At 56.4% G+C, this 417-nt stretch overlaps 1 protein-coding gene across 1 annotated transcript in view; it reads left to right on the top strand.

Annotated features, from left to right (window-relative positions):
• CSUI_010034 (eukaryotic initiation factor 4e) overlaps positions 1–417 on the top strand; it is a 15,586-nt gene that overhangs the window by 848 nt on the left and 14,321 nt on the right. Inside the window, exon 1 of the mRNA XM_068070141.1 lies at positions 1–417. This exon is cut by the window's left edge and continues 848 nt beyond it; it is cut by the window's right edge and continues 5,132 nt beyond it. The gene's annotated coding sequence lies outside the window, so the exon portion shown is untranslated.

The raw sequence follows: 417 nt of genomic DNA, 5'->3' as shown, positions 1-417 counted from the left end.
TCTCCCGTGTGTTGCGGCGACGGCTGCCTTCGTGACGCGGCGGCCGTGTTCTCCCAGGAACATTTAATTCTTCAGCAGTCTCCCGTGAGCTCCCTTTTCTCTTTTCTACACACGCCCGCCTTCTCTTCCGACTTCTTTTTGTCTCGACGCTCTGATTTCACGATTCCCCCTTCTCCCTGCTTGTGCCGACAAGTTGAGCGGTCCCAGGACCCCGAGTTCAGATTTCGGGGCTCATTCACCTTCCCACTGTCGTCCGTCAGCGGTTCGCGGTTTTTGTACAACTGGCACGGTAGCAGTTGTGCTGAATTCAGATACTTCGTTGTTTTCCGCTCTCCCGTGTGACGGATTCTCTCCTTTTGCATCACACCCGTCTCGAGCTCGTCCGCGGTTCGGAGCTTGATCGACCGGCGCTGTCCT

The sequence above is a fragment of the Cystoisospora suis genome (genome assembly GCF_002600585.1).
Source record: "Cystoisospora suis strain Wien I chromosome Unknown contig_6583, whole genome shotgun sequence".
NCBI classification, from domain to species: Eukaryota; Apicomplexa; class Conoidasida; order Eucoccidiorida; family Sarcocystidae; genus Cystoisospora; species Cystoisospora suis.
The sequence above is the reverse complement of the archived record's forward strand: the minus strand, read 5'-3'. Positions and strand labels throughout refer to the sequence as shown.